General features: G+C 39.6%; 1 protein-coding gene across 5 annotated transcripts in view; it reads right to left on the bottom strand.

Annotated features, from left to right (window-relative positions):
- The window catches only part of IP6K2 (inositol hexakisphosphate kinase 2), a 42,959-nt gene extending 28,866 nt beyond the window's left edge, over positions 1-14,093 (bottom strand). The window contains exon 1 of one of the 5 annotated variants that reach the window (XM_072651835.1): positions 13,644-14,093. The gene's annotated coding sequence lies outside the window, so the exon portion shown is untranslated. Of the gene's footprint in view, positions 1-1,014; positions 1,164-12,466; positions 12,733-12,921; positions 13,258-13,643 lie in introns of those variants that run through there. The other 4 variants (XM_072651784.1, XM_072651818.1, XM_072651844.1 and 1 more) reach the window with 4 other exon arrangements.
- Between the last annotated feature and the right edge of the window lie 947 nt (positions 14,094-15,040).

Raw genomic sequence — 15,040 nt, 5'->3', positions numbered from 1 at the left:
TTTTACAAATAAGAAACTGAAGTCCAGAGATGTTTGAATTGCCCAAGGTCACACAGGCAGTAAGCTGTATAATCTTAAAGAACTACAGAAATGTGAGTTATTATTATTATTTCACAGAATCATAGAAATCTGAGAATATTTGTACTAGAAAACACTTTGTTGATAATTTAACCCAACCCCTCATTATACAGATGAGAGACACTTTGCCTTGCCAGGACTGAAATCCTGATCTTCTAATGCCAAATCCTGTGTTATACCACAGAACATAATTAAAAGCACAAATTTTTGTAACTTAACAACATTGGGCAGAAAAATTAAGTAATACAAACAAGTAAAGCACCTCCGAAGGAAGGTAAAAACAGTATTAGTGGCTGGTATTTATAACTGTTGGGACTAGCCCACAACTCCACTGCATTTAAATAAATGAATTTCAGAGTTGGGAGACAGGACAAAATTTGGAAAGGTCCATGAACATCTAATCCAACTCTCTCCCCAATTATATCTCTCATATACAAATGGTCAAGGGTGTGCCCCAAATGAGCCCAGAGAAGGGAAGGGCCTGGTCTGACGTCTTTAGTTAATTCTCAGTTTTAAAGTCATTAAAGCAATTTTAATTTTTTGTTGTTGTTCATACCAGATTTCATCTCAACAACTGATATTTAACTTATAGTTTTAAAAGAGCCACCTGAAGCATCTTGGAGAGCTGTTAAGTTGGTTTGCCCATCAGCATCTCTCTCATACCTCACTTGTGTTCAAAACCAGAACCTGAAATAGGTCTCTCTCATTCAAAAATCAGCCCTCTACCCATGATGCCAAAGTGCCTCTTGCAACTGTAGCTTAATCAAAACTAAATGAAGTGATTCCTTGAAATTAAAGGGACATCTCAGCAATATGCTAGCCATCATCATTTATGAAAAAAAACTACTCTTTTTAGAAGGCAAGTTATAAAAACAACCAATCACATTTCAAGGCACTTTCGAGTTTATCAAGCAAATAAAATTCTTATGCACCTACATGGCCAAGCACTTCTAGCAAGTGCATAGGGTACTCTGGCTCACCCCCTGGATGACCCTGGTATATCTCATTCTTAAGAAGGTTAGCATTTGCCATTGCCAATGTGGCACTGATAATGCCCATCATAAACAATTCAGAAGCAGGAAATTCTTTCACCTGTGGGCTGTATATAACAGGAGAGCAGGCAAATGTCAAAGCCACTGTGATGAGACTGAAGTCATAATGCTGGCCCTGGAGTCTGTACTAATAGGTTAGCTGCCAACCAGTGACACTGGGGCTTCTGAAGGTCTGGTGCCAGTCTCATCCTATAGAGAATCATTTGTCCACTGCCAGTTTAACAGTATGGAAGAAAAAGTATTCTTTGCCCACTGTAATTGCTAGCTATATGAAAATGTTTTAGGAAGGTTGTTCTTAGCAGCTACATACAAGAAGAATGGGGGTGAGGGAGAGATCTAACTCAAGGAAACCAAGTAAGGTCATTAGGATTTAGGGCAAAAGGAGTCCTGTATGTCTTAGGAGTCACAAGCCTTGGGGTTCAAGTCCTGGCTTGGCCACATTCCAAGGTGGATGGCCTTGGGTAAGTAATTCCAGTACCTATCTGGACTCTGGTCTTCTGTAAAATGAGGGGATTAGTCTAGATAATAAATCAACAAGCATTTATCAATGACCAACTATGGGCCCAGTACAGCACTAGGCACTACAGGTACAAATCAAGAGTAAGCTGGTCCCTGCACTCAAAAAATTTAATTATATTTATCTCTGAGGTCCCTTCTGTCTCCAAAATTCTGTATTAATGTGCCCTGACAAAGTTAGTTGGTGGTAGAACCAGGACTCAAGCCTAAGTCTTTTCTTTTCACTACATTACACTACGCTACACTAGGAAAAGCAAGGTGGTACAGCGGATGGAGTGCTGAGCCTGGAATCAGCAATGGGCAAGTCACTTAACTTCTGTTTGCCTTCTACATAGCACCTACCTCCCAGGATTGTTGTGAGGATCAAATCAGATAATAATGGCCTGGCACATAGTTAAGTGCTGTATAAATGCTAATTAGCTACTATTACTACACTACGCGGCCTCTGTGAACAGAACCAGGGCATGTATGCTGTACTAAATGTGTACTCCAAATATATCTCAAACTTCCCACAGTTCAAAGAGCAAGAAGTCAGTCACACAGAAAGCTAGGTCCTAGGCCTAGCCATTAGATCACAAAGCTGCCTAATAGTACATGGGGATAGAAAAACAAAAGGCATCTTCTTTAAACAAAATAATTCCTTAATAACCCAAGTAGAAGAAAAATCAATGGCTACCAATATGGCTACTTGTGCAGCCATCTATACTATAGAAATTTCACTTCAGAGTGGGGACCAGAAGTGGCTTTCTAACTTTCTCAGTCTTCAAAGGGAAGAAAGAACTGGGAAAATGAGTTATCTCTGCCTAAAAATTTTTGAGGTAGGTTCTAAACCTACTCTCTTTAAAAAAAAAAATAGCTGTCAGTTCCAAAAGACTCATGATGAAAATGCTATCCATATCAGACAGAACTGATAAAAGTCTGAATGCAGACTGAAGCATACTATTTTCACTTTATTTTTTTCTCGTTTTTATTCTTTTGTTTTTTTCTTTCACATGACTAATATGGAAATGTTTTACATGATTATACATATATAACCTGTACCAAATTGCTTACTGTCTTAGGGGAGGGAGGGAGTTAAAAACTGTCTTTACATGTAATTGGGAAAATAAAATACTATTAAAATAGTTCTGTGCTGCTAAATGCAGGACACATTTTTTCTTCTCTCATTTAAATATTTAAGATTATACTCTAACTGAACAATGAAGAGACTATTTTGAGAAATTTTTTAGAAGAGAAAAAAAATCTTTCTAAATGTAATATCCTCACCTCTGCCTACTGACTTCCCTGGTTTCCTTCAAATGCCAGTTAAAATTGGAAGCCTTTCTTAATTTCCCTTAATTCTAGTGCCTTCCCCGTATAGATTATTTCAAATTTATTCTGTTTATCTGAGATGTCGAACATTCGGCCCTTGGAGCATGCAGGCAGCAACACTCCCAAGTGCATGTGATTAGGAAATAGTCAATAAAACAAATAAAATTACAATAAAACACGTTATTTTGTGATTTTCTAAATCAACATGTGACCCGAAAGGGAACCTTATGTACTACTGTTTAGTGACCCTGGTTCTATTTGAATTTGACATCAATGCAGTACATAGCCTGTTTGTACATAATTGCATTATGTACAATTATGTACAATTAGATGGTGAGCTCTTTGAGAGCAGAGACTGTCTTTTGTCTTTCTTGGTGTCCCCAGCTCTTGGCAGGGAGCCTGACACATAGTAGGGCACTTAATAAAGTCTTACTGACTGATAGGTAATTTGGGGGCTACTGAAATACATCACTGTACATTTCATTAACATCTGAAAGGCTCACTAAAATTTGTTTCTGAACTATATTAACCTGACAGAAAAATCTCCATTCAAAGGAAAAATCCTCTCCTTGCAGTCTCAATAAAACTACACAATGGAAAATTTTCAGTTCTGTAAGCAAAGAGCAGAGATGCTTAGCTAACCCTGTGTTGCCTAGATACCAATGACATCTATGGCTAACACGAAGATTTTTCAGCACAGCTGATCATCACAGCAGCACAAGCAGCTGAAGGAAGGCAGTGGGTGGCGATTTCCAGTTCTATTCCATTGTTACTCTAGTCCAGACAGGTACCAATTTGTCACATGCAAAGATTCAGAAGAACAAAATAATGCCATCCCATTTATAAGTCTGATTTCAGACTTATATTAAATTAAACCAATTTAAAATGTATGCTAGTTATTAATTTTAAACTTAACATGCTCTAGACCTTGGTGCAATTGGCGTGGTAATCGACAAACGAGCGTCTAGAGGACCTCACCAAGTCTAACAGGGTTAACCTTTCCATGTCCTGGACCCCTGTGGCAGTCTGATGAAGCTTATGGACCCTTTACAGAATAATGTTTGTTGCTAACATTCATAACTGAAGGAGATGTTAAATTTCTGTTAGAGTTAAGTGAAAATAATGATGTCATTTTTTTCCCATTCAAATTGCTGGACCTCCAGTTAAGAACTCTATAGGGCATCTCCTTCTGACAGTAACAAAACAGGCTAACATACATCTACCTGCTTTATTGATGTTAACGATCAGTCATCAAATAACATTCTTTTGTTTTCTCTCTCAAGATTCTCATAGAATTCTCACATATGCGTGGGAAATGCCTTACTGGACAGCCTTGAAAGCAGCAATTTGCTCTACTGCAGCAGTTCTCAAACTCCTATTAATACATTTTTTTTATGTTTTCAGTCCCAAATTCTCTCTTCTCCATTTCCTCCCCAACCCACTGAGAAGGCAAGAAACAAAGATGCCTGTTACACACAGGAGTTCTCAAACGTTTTAGTCTCATGATCCCTTTGCACTCTTAAAAATCATTAAGGATCTTCCAAAGAGCTTTTATGTTCTTTATATCTGATGATATTTACCATATTAGAGATTAAAATGCCTTAGTATTAATTATAAAAAAACCTTTGACTTTGTGGACCCCTTGAGAAGGCCTTGGAGACCCTCAGGAATTCCCAGATCACATTCTGAAAACCACTGTTCTACTGAATCAAATGTGTCTCTCTAGTCAAGCAATATACAATAAAGACTTGTACAATTCTCTACTTTTAGTCAACTACATGAAAATAAAGATATGATCTACTATAGAATATTACTGGTGAAAGCTTTCCAGATCTTTTCTTAATACCTTCATCAAAGGGATCTTTGCGATGCATACACATCAATTTTACAAAAAAGAAATGTTTTACAAAGCAAGCACATGGGTCAGTAGCTGTCATTCTGTTGTCCTTTTTGTGGTAATAAGGTTCAAGTTTTTTTCCACATCTTTCATAATTTCTTCTCCATCTTCATATACTTTGAGAATCAATCCCTCAATGTTTTCAAAATTATGTCACCTCTAGCACACACTTTCTCTGTTTAAATTTGGTCTGGTCCAACTGCTTTTCCCATCTTTGTTTCCTTCAGTGCCATTTCTGCATCCTCTAATATTTAAAGTCCAAATTCAATGGACCTCCATTGCCCTTGCTGGTGAGAAAAGTTTGCCTTCCCTCCTCTTGGAAGAAGAGCAGGGGCTGAGGGCAGAATGTTGCCCATGTTGTCAGATGTAGTCACTGAATTGGTTATTCTTGTTCAACTATTTTTTTTTTTCTTTTTTAGAAGGGTTTAATTCTAGGAGGGAAGATGGGAATATATTGAGAAATAATTGTGATATAAAAATAGACTAGAGAGCTAGCCATACAGTCAAGAAGACAGAGGTTCAAATCCTACCTTTGACACTAGATGTGTGACCTTGGGCAAGACATTTGACCTCTGAACCTATTTCCTCATCTGTAAAATGGAGATAATGCCTTGTAAGGCAAAGAACTGCTGTCAGGTTCAAATGAGACCATATATGTAAAATGTTTTGCAGACTTTAGAGCACTATGTAAAAGGCCAGATATGATTATATTTATAAAAACTCCTGCTCTTTTTCAACTGTTTTTCTCTTATCTTCTTTCAGGTTTCATCCTTAAATAACATTAGAATCACTTTCCTTAGCTGGATCTTTTGACAAGCTTTCTTTGAACCCGTTTTTCCCTGCACTGCTTCTCAGTGTTATTTGAAACAATGCTGTTTGGAATCTTTTGCCATCCTTCCGCACAGCATTTTACAAATAGGTTTATATTCTAAGCTAGTGTTACCTTTGCCACTAGAGTTTCATAATCATTCACACATTACAAAGAATTATAAACAAGCTGTACAAAGGATGCCATCAGAGAAATGGGCAGGGAAAAGAGGACAACCAGCCCATGTTGTGACAGAGAGCCAAAGGGCTGTCCGTATGCTTGATTCGTGCACTCTGGAATTCATGAAAAATGGAAGAAGACCCCTAGCCATGTTAGACGGTCCATCACAGGGTGGGTAGGCATAGACCATTTGTAATCTGCAACCCTGAAGACAATACTTGCATCAATGAGTTTACAGCGCCATCTGAATAAATCTAACATCTAAATCATATTTCTGGTAACATGCTATACAAAACCCTAAATACATGCATACGTACACATATAGATACATACACATGCAACAAATACCAGTAAAACTTTATAACTATATAGAAGGAAAAGTAATATGAAGAAAATGAAGAAAATTATTAGCATTCTGTTAAACTACAATTTTTTCAATGACAAAGTAATTATGTTTTCTGTCTATTTTGTGTTCTAGTTTTGTTTTTTCTTGTTTGAATTTTGTATTTTAATTTTGTTCTAATTTTGGTTTTTGTCTATTTTTATATATTTGTATTGTATTGTGAGTGTTACATGTTTACAATTAAAAATTGGACTTCAGCACTTCATTGCAGTCATAGTGCTAACAATGCCAGTAATCCCTCCAATGGCACACACTGTAATCTAATCACACTTCTCTCTCCTGTATGATTCTGGTTCGTATTTCCTATAAAAAAATCTACCCAATGCACCAGAACTTCATGTAGCTATGTGTACAGTTTGTACATCACTCTGACTGCTCCTCTATTACCCACTGCTTTAACTTTTACATATTTACATTTCCTAAATTACATGTTTTATAATACTTTTTGCACACAGATAATCACTGATAATATGCTGTAGCCGTCTTTCACTGACCTTTGGGTCATTTTAAATTTTGATGCATCACAGATTTCAGTGGGTTCTATGATTCACAGTAATAGACCATGAAGAATAAAAAATGGGGTTTGTGTCAAGGAGTGCTTCTCTTAGATTATACAAAGCAGCAGGGAAGCAACTGGCAGGTACTTCAAGTTTTGAATATTATCTTAGGGACACACTATGTCTGCTGTCTGAGGACTAGCCTAGTTTAGTAATGAAAAATCCAAATCTATTGGGTGATGAGTTGTATGGCCCATAATATTATGGTCCATAATTTTAAAAAAAAAAACATTCTGCTTGTAAAATGTATTCTGTGAATTCTGTATCAGTCAGAACAACAGTTAATTCAGTTAGAATGACAGTTAACAGTCTTAAAGCACCTCTAACAGTCTAAGAAAACCAGAGGAAGACTACTTATTGTTTTATATTTTGCTGAATTTTCGGTACCAAAGTGGATGGACTGTCAAAACAAAATCTAACTTCTGGCCAAGATTAAGGTTTAAAGGCCAAAGTTGTCTAAAAGTCTAACAGTTGACTTTGTCCTGTGTGTCAAATTACAGAACACTTAGCTTTATTTTAATTAACAATTTACAGGACTATTAATAGGCTGCAAGCTCCTTGAGAGCAAGGAAGGAATCCTTTACATCCTGAAATTCCCTTCAAAGTCTGGTATACTATGTTGAACATAGCAGGCACTTAGTTAAAATGAATGGAAGACAGTAGTACATTGTTAAAATATTACAAGCCAAAATGGTTGTGATAAGATCTTTATGTTAAATAAATTTTGATAAATCTTTGAAACTTCCCAAACAGGAAGGAATTTGTAAGTTTTACTATTTTCCATAAATTTTGGTAGTTTGTGTTCTATAGAACCTAGTTGATTTTACACTCATTTCTCTCCACTGATTCTGTATTTTGCTATTAAAAACATGCATGTTATATCAGCGACCAGCTCTAATGATGCTAAATGTCATCAGTTGCTCGAATCTATCCTGCTTGTCAAGGTGAGTACCATTTTGTTGTTAAAGCATTCAAAAGAGCATAAGGATGCAGGAGAAAGAAAATGTTAATTAAATGTGACATTAAATTAAATTTCCACCAAAACTATTCCTTTGGTGAAATTGAAGCAGATTTACTACTAGTTCCTTTTTTCCTCTAACAAACTCTTCATTTATCAACACATTTAAAATCCTCTTCTGATGCCTGACTGTGACATGAAGTTGATGATGGGCTTCTCTTAAAATTGACGCCTGTAAAGATTAAGTTCTGACAGATCTTCTGAACCTGGAAACATTTATAATGGGTCCAGCAATTGGATGAATCATCTGTTCTGGTAGATTTAAAATCTGGTAGATTATTTTTTAAATCTGCCAGAATTAAAATTTAATACCCCACTTAAAAGTGGGGAGGCAAATGGAAACAGACATACTGATCCTCAGGTAATGAACTGTTTTAACCACTACAACTTATGAAAACAGTCTACTAAAACACTCATCTCCAAAGTGGGGTGCATGTAACCCAAGGGGTATGAAAGGAAAATATTAGAATTTCTACTTGTATTTATTTTTATCTTAAAAAATAAAGCTTGATTCGAATAAAAATATTTGAAATTAGCGATTTGAAATTTGGATCTAAATGCAAACCTTCTCGTAAATGTATACTGTGATTTGAGATGTTAGCTAATGAAACCATCATAACTAGTAAGGCATTTTAAAACTAAGCTATTGCCAAAAAACAGTGTCTCCTACAAAGACTCTTTTATCTGCACCCTTTAAAAAAAATTAGAAAAACAAATTTTCTAATCTGTTTAAAATCTTTCAAACGAAGAATTTCAATGGGTTTTGTACCCATTTGTTAAAAATGTAAAAATGCAACACTTTCCAAATCATTTGCAAAAATCAGCTGGTATCAGATGGACATTTACTAAAAGAAATGAACCTTTAAATAACTGGTAAAACTGAAACTTAAATTTTGTGATTTAGAAAGTGAAACCAATGATACTTCTTCCATTTAGATCTATCCATTATGCTTGTGAGATATTTGTTTTTCAGCTGCAACAGCCATTAGCCAGGAATCCCACTAAGCATTTATTAATCATCTTTTATTTATATACCAGGCACTGGGGATGCAAGACAAGAGTGAAACAGTCTCTGTCCTCAAGTAACTTACATTCTAACTCAGAATCACATCTCCCAACAGCTGAATTACAAAGTTTGAGGCCAAATTTTTCAAAATAAGGAAACAAAGTCATAATATTTTCATGAGAACAAAATGAGTTTTGTACTATTAATGAATAAAACAGTTTAAGTTTGTCATCTTTATTAAATTTGTTTTTAAATGTAACTATTAGTTTGGTAGTATACATGTATAATTTTTAAAAAGACAAATATGTTTATACAGGGGATGCATGCTCAAAATACTTGTACTGATAAGGATGCATGATTGAAAGAGTTCTGAGACAACTATTACACTAAGGCGTGCAGGAGATGCCAGTGGAGGGACCGCAGATCTATCTACAGAGTGGTGAACGCTTTAACCCAAACATTCCGTATGTGCTCAATTACACTCTATTACAGTTACTCCTTCCCTCATAAAATGTTTGGGCCTTCTGTTTGTACCACAAGTCTGAATTTTTTCTTTTGTAATGGAGTGTTTACACTATCTTACCATAAAATTTGGGTTGATATTATACAATACAAACATATATTTTATGCATTTCTGAGATTTTAAACTTTTTCTGTGTCATCTGCTGGCCTTCAAATGTTGTCTGCAGGTTCCACAAAACTCCCCAAAATTCCCATTTAGTTTCTTATGCTAGCCCTCAACATACTGAAACGTTGATAGGGAAAGTCTTGATGTGGAAGGGACAACCATAAAAGAAACTGAACTGAGATGGACACTACCATTACGATTACTGTAAGTGCTTTAATGAAGGCTTTCCATTCAGTTATTATGGAGTGAACTACTATAAAGCCTGCTGTCTATTACCTTTTTTGTGACCTTGGCATATTATTTAGACCTCGATGATCACCAAGATGCCATGTAATTTTAAATATTATATCCAAATATTATATATAAATATATATATAAATATTATAATCTCATCTTGTACATTGTGCATATCTCCAAAACATTTCCTCACATTTTTGTAGCTATTTAAGATTCACAAAATTCCATCCCAGCACAACCCCCAGAGTAGGATGTACAAGTTTCACCATTTTACAAATGAAAAACCGAGGCTCAAGTTTTAAGCCACATGGTCAAAGAATCGGAATTTGAACTCGGGCCTCCTGACTAGCTAAGTTCAAATTGCTGCAGAAGCACTGTGATGCCTCTTTGATATATTTCATCTGGAAGTTACAGTAACACTATACATAGAACACAAATAACATTTTCATAATTAGGTCCTTAAGAAAATCTTTTGTTATCTTTAAAGCAAGAGTCCATCAATTTGTTTTCTAAAAATATTTTGATAACTATTTGAACAGAATAGATTCCTCCTTTATAATTCTGTGTATCATTTTGCACATTTAAAAACATTATTCTAAGAAGGGGTCCATAGATTCACCAGACTGCCAAAGGGTGACATGTTTGACACAAACATAAATTACATTAGTTGGTCCCAATATTTCCATCTTCCAGTTTTCAGCAACCTGAAAATTTTTCAAGTGCCTACAGCTGGGGTAGGGGGTGGGGTTCAGAAGGATCTTTTTTATTGCAATGCCCTCTGGCACTGATTAAGTGACATCACAAAGCTGCCCTACAGAAAGGCTACCAAAAAAACCCTCAAAATATCCATAAATAACAATTTGCATTCACCTCAGATAAAAAATCTTCAAGCTTAGATCTGCCATAGCCTCCAAGCCTTATAAGCTGTAACAACCTCCACAAAAGTGATGAAGCTATTAAAACTGTTCAAAGATGTGTGGTGAAAATGATAGGATATATGATTTTAGAGTTCACAGACATTACCCTATTAGCCTTGGTTTCCTCCTCTACAAAAAGGGGCTAGATTACCCAAGAAAGCCTCTAAGGTACTTTCCAGCTCTAATAAAGGAAGAGAAGCAAATGCAGAATAACATAAAAATGAACTTCAAAATGTGCTATATCACAAAGTATAAAGCCATGGATTTTAAAAAACACGGAAGCACGCTCATGCTGATGCTCAACTAAAATATTACTAGCAATAATATTTTAATGAGAACAAAATGGGGTTTGCATCATTAATGAATAAAATAAATTATTTTAAAATAGCTCATCTTTACCTCATCCATTTTAATTTAGATTTTACAATGTAATTTATTAGTAGATTATGAACATAATGGTTTTAAAATAAATATGGTAATATGGGAGATGTATGCCAAAAAAATTTTTTTACTGACAGGGATGCAATGTCTGGAACATAACAGGCACTTAATAAATGCATAAAATACATAGGTACTTTTCAATTTTAACAGTCAGCATATTTATGAGCAAGAGGAGGCCTCATTCCCCACTCTACTTTCTCATACTTATGGCACTTATCACATCACTGACATTGTCTGTCAGAACTGAAAGAAACCTTACGAGATAATTTTGTTTAATTTTGTCACTTTCAGATACAGAAACTAAGGTCATGCTGCCCTAAATTATAGTTAGTATCAAAAATGTCTTATTCTCCCACCATAAGCCCTGTGATGGATGCAGGCCTTATTTATCTGTTTTATCTGACCAACCACAGCACCTTAAACTTTGTAGAGGCTTAGAGAATGTACTAAATGAAAGGAGGGAGGAACCTGTCAATATTGAAAGCCTGTACTCAATGAACCAGTTTATGAAGCTGTTATCAAGTACAAAAAAATGCAAACAGCCATGGCATTTTTATTCCTACCCCATGTTAAATTGAGGGTTTGTTCTAGAGATCAGTGTATGCTCCCTGCCCTCGCGGAGCTTACAATCCAGCAAAGGAATAAAATGCAAGCACAAGTAACTATGAGACCCCATGGGGAATGGTAGCTGCATTAGAAAAGCGCAAAGTACTACATGAGGTAACAGAGGCGCTGAGAGGTTTTTAGCAGAGTGTTCTGATCAGTTTCATGCAGAGCTGCAGGAAAGGAGCAGTACTGAAACTGACCAGACAGATGCTACTTTGTGGCACTTAAGCCCAGAAAAGAGGTCAGGGGCAAGACTTCAAGTCCTGAGTGAATACAGATAATTAGATAGGAGACCTAAGGCAGCTCAGTCCAAATTTCATTCCAAGCTTTCCCAGGTGGGAGACGGAGAGTGCTGGGCCTCGAGATGCTGCACGAGCATCCTTTCCTAGTTCTGTCATACACACCCCTCTGGCAGTCTGGTGAAACCTCTGGACACTATTTGTAAAGCGCTTACCCCAGTGCCTGGCACATAGTAGGGGCTTCATGAATACCTGTAGCCCCACCCATATTGTTGCCTATTTTCACAATTGAAGGGCAAGTTAAAGTGCGTGAAAATAAAGACGTAATTTTTCCCCCACCCACGTTCCCGGACCCCCTGATGTCAGGCCCTGGCCCTGCAGTCGGCTGACTTCTGTTTGCATCCCAATACGGGGATGGAGACGAAATGATCGCCATGGTAACAAGATTCAGGGTCCGATGCTGCCACTAAAGCCAGCCCGCTCCCTTCATAATCGAGCAAAGTGAGACCCGGGGAGAGGATGAGCCTCCGGCGAGGGCTCAAGCCCCAAGCCCAACGCTCCTCCCACTTTACCCCGTTAGAAGTGGCAGGGATGGGCGCAGACACAGTGGCACGGAGGTGAAGCCCTGGGAGGACAGCGGCCAGGCAGGCCGGATGCTCGCCTGCCCCCGCCCGCTCAGCCCGGGCCGGGGAGGCGAGGAAGGGGCCCGAGGGGGGCGGGGCGAAGCGGAGGGGGGGGGAGGGGCCGGAGCCTGCGGGCCCCGGGAGCAGGAGGCTCGGGAGCGATGGAGGGAGGGAGCGCGGGGCCAAGCCCAGCCGAGCCGGCCCGGGGCGGGGCCGATAGGGCCAGGCCGGGGGCGGCTTCCGGGGGGCGGTGAGGGGCGCCGGGTACCCTCGAAGGCGCTGCTGGGGCTCCGGGCTGGGGCCGAAATGGGGTGGGGGTGGGGGGCTCAGATGTGGGGGGGGGGGGGGGGCGGGCAGCAGTCCCAGCGGGAAGAGCCAGGAGGCGGCGAAGGACGTTACGTTACCTGCGGTTCGGGCCCGTGCGGTCCCCGGTGGCGGCTCCGGCTCTATTGTTTCTCCGGAGCCAAGATGGCGGCCACCGCCGCCGCGGGCTCCCCCCGCCGGGTACCCTCGCTCTCAGCGAAGGGCCTCATTGGCTCTGGGCGAGAGAGACTCTCGCTGATTGGACAGCCCAAAATACGCTGTTGCTAAGGTGCTTGGTGACCCGGCTGGGAGGCTTCGAGGCCGGGGGAAGGGAAACTCAAGTGCGGGGGGAGGGGGAGACCGAGGCTCTGTCTGGGGGGGCCCCGGGGCCCGCGGTCGTGTCGTGTGACATCTCGTGGCTCCGCTGAATAAGACATGCCCCATTCCCACTCTTTCCTGCAGCACCTCCCATTCAACATCACCCACCCACCCCACCCTCCCATTATCTCCCCAGATCCCCACTGAACACCTGGGACCCCTTCCCGCCATAAATCCCCCCTGCTCTTCGCTGAACCCCACACACTTCAGCGTCCCCCATCCCCCAGTCAGCACCAGACATCCCATCCTCCACAGCCCCCCTTCTGTCCCACTGGATGACACATTCCCATCCCCCACCATGTCCTTCATCCCCCGGCGAGCTCCATCCACGTCATCCTCATCCTCTGTCCCCACGGATCCCCCCACTACCATCGCTCGCAGCACCTCCATCTCCCCATCCCCCGCACTGATTCCCGTTCCCTCCCAATGAACCCCACAATCTGACCTGCCTTCGTTACAGTGTCCTCTCATTAAACACGACACACTCGGGAATGTCGAGCCTCAGAGACCAGCAATCACTGTCACTCCTCAGTATCGATTTGTGCAGTCCCGAACTGGGGGAGCAGGCAGGGACAGTGAGGACGGTCCTGAGCCCCGATTCTAATTGTCTGGATGAGTGGGTTACCGTGACCTTGAACACTGACCAGACCCAAAGCGGGTATCGATGAATGTCCCCAGGAAGGGTTTTCTTGGTAGAATGTCCTTGGTCCGCAGTGGTTGGTCATCAAAGTAAATGAATTGGGTAGATAAAGTAATCAATTTCCTGTCATTGGAGGTACTCAATAAGTCAATAAAAGGCATGGATGATTTCCTTATCGTATTTACTTATACAAAGCTAGGAGGAGCAGCCAAACTCGAAGACAGTCATGTCAAAAAGATTTTACCAGAATAGAGCAAGGGATCAGATCAAATACGGTCAATTTCATAGGAAATCCTCTTGCCCCAGCCCACTTCTACACTCCAGAAAAAAATAGAAATAAAAGAGAAAATGCAGTTTTTAAAACAATGACTAGAAGAGAGATGAAGTGCTGAGAAAGAGAGTGATCTATCACCTCTATTTAATTGGCTAGAGTTGGAAAGTGTCAAAGTAAAATAAACCTTCCTAAATAGAGCTTGTCCAAAGTAAAATGAATATGTTAGAGAAAGAAATCAGTTTCCTATCCTTGGAAGTACTTGGTCAATAAACATTTATTAAGCACCTACTATGTGCCAGGCACCTCTAGGAACAATGTATATTGGGCTATCCAGTCATCCGAAAGTCTCTCCCGCCCAGAGCCAATGAGGTCCTTCACTGAGAGGGAGGGGAATCATCGGAGAGAGTGTTTCTCAAGTCAACCAAATTATCTTGAGGGCAGCCCAATCACTATAAACCAATCAGGGTTTGGTTTTTGTCCTTCTGACAAAATAGTGTATAACTAACGGTCATTATTCAGGAAAACATGGTTCCAAGTCCCTCTTCTAAAACAGACTGGCAAATTCTAGCTACATGACCTTGAGAAAGTCACTTACCTCTCAGTTCTCTAGGTAATTCCCTCCAAGACCTTAAATTAGAGAACAGTTGCCCATCTGCATTGCTGGAAAGGGTTTCCACACCAGCAGCAATGAAACCATACATCTGCCCCTCCCCCCCCCAAAAAATACCAATGACTATGTTTATGTTTTATTAGGACTGGAGGAAAGTGCTTAGCAATTAGTCCAAAACAAAAGCTCACTACCCAGAAAATTCATCAAACTGAAACTCTCAAGTGAACTCCCTTGATCAACTCCTCTTGCAACAGTTTGATACAAATACTGTATTCCTCTTTTAAATTATAAACTCCTTCAAGGTAGGGTTTGTGCTAT

This window comes from Notamacropus eugenii, chromosome 1 (genome assembly GCF_028372415.1).
Source record: "Notamacropus eugenii isolate mMacEug1 chromosome 1, mMacEug1.pri_v2, whole genome shotgun sequence".
Lineage (NCBI taxonomy): Eukaryota > Metazoa > Chordata > Mammalia > Diprotodontia > Macropodidae > Notamacropus > Notamacropus eugenii.
The sequence above is the reverse complement of the archived record's forward strand: the minus strand, read 5'-3'. Positions and strand labels throughout refer to the sequence as shown.